We start from the raw sequence: 463 nt of genomic DNA, 5'->3' as shown, positions 1-463 counted from the left end.
AGAGAGAGAGGAGCGTGTGTGACTAGGAGTAGTCGGGTTAACACGTGGGCAGCGAGAGGAGGGAATCCGTCTCGTGTGCTAATGACTGTCGGTATTAATTAGGAAATAGAGGTTGTGTTCGTCGGTCGAAGAGTGCGGTTAAATCCGATGTACGTGTAGTCGGGTAAAGCGGCAGTGGAAGATTTGTAACGGCTGTGCGCGGCGTTCACGGAACACGTGGCGAGCGGACCTTTGTGTAGTTTAAATAAATAACTGTTATTTCTTTGTTGTGAACCAGACTTGACTATTTAATACCTTACAGTATTATTAATATATGTCAGCAATTTGATACCAATATGCAAGCAAAAGTTTAATTCAATTAATATTTCTGCTATAATTACGCCAAAATGACAGCAATATTTGACAGCAAATAAATTGCATTAGTTTGCTCTTGCAACATATGTTATCTGGGCATATACGAAAG

Source organism: Odontomachus brunneus, unplaced genomic scaffold (genome assembly GCF_010583005.1).
Source record: "Odontomachus brunneus isolate Ranch 3 - 2012 unplaced genomic scaffold, Obru_v1 Obru_scaffold_244, whole genome shotgun sequence".
NCBI classification, from domain to species: domain Eukaryota; kingdom Metazoa; phylum Arthropoda; class Insecta; order Hymenoptera; family Formicidae; genus Odontomachus; species Odontomachus brunneus.
Note: the sequence above shows the minus strand (reverse complement) of the source record.